Consider the following 563-nt stretch of genomic DNA (forward strand, 5'->3'; position numbering starts at 1 on the left):
GGCAGTTCGACGGAAAATTAAATTCCCCATCAATTAACCTTCTTTCATCCCTTAATCTCTGTAACAAAAAAAAAACTGCCATGAAACTGACGGACCAGTGAGAAAAATAATTGTTTTGCGGCGCACAGTGACTCCCGGTAANCATTAATTAACCCTCTTTTATCCATTAATCTCTGTAAAAAATGGAAGAAACTGTCATGAAAATCACAGCGCAGTAAGAAAAATTGTTTTGCGGCGCACAGTGACTCCCGGTAATTAAACATTCACCTCTCCCTTCCTAATTGAGATTAAGGGATGAAAAAAAGCCAGTTCGACTGAGAATTAAATTACTCATCAACTGCCCTGTTTGCATCCCTCAATCTCTATTAGGAGAGGAGAGGTGAATTTTTAATTCGCGGGTGGATGGTGAAAAGTCAGTGTGCGCTGCGAAAGAATTATTTTTCTTACATGGCAGTTTATATTTTATTGTTACAGAGATTAAGGGATGAAAGAGGGTTAATTGATGGGTAATTTGGTTCTCCGTCAAACAGCCTTTTTTTCATCCGAGAGGAGAGAGAGAGAGA

The sequence above is a fragment of the Diachasma alloeum genome, unplaced genomic scaffold (assembly GCF_001412515.2).
Source record: "Diachasma alloeum isolate Michigan unplaced genomic scaffold, Dall2.0 Dall_scaffold_00538, whole genome shotgun sequence".
Classification (NCBI taxonomy): domain Eukaryota; kingdom Metazoa; phylum Arthropoda; class Insecta; order Hymenoptera; family Braconidae; genus Diachasma; species Diachasma alloeum.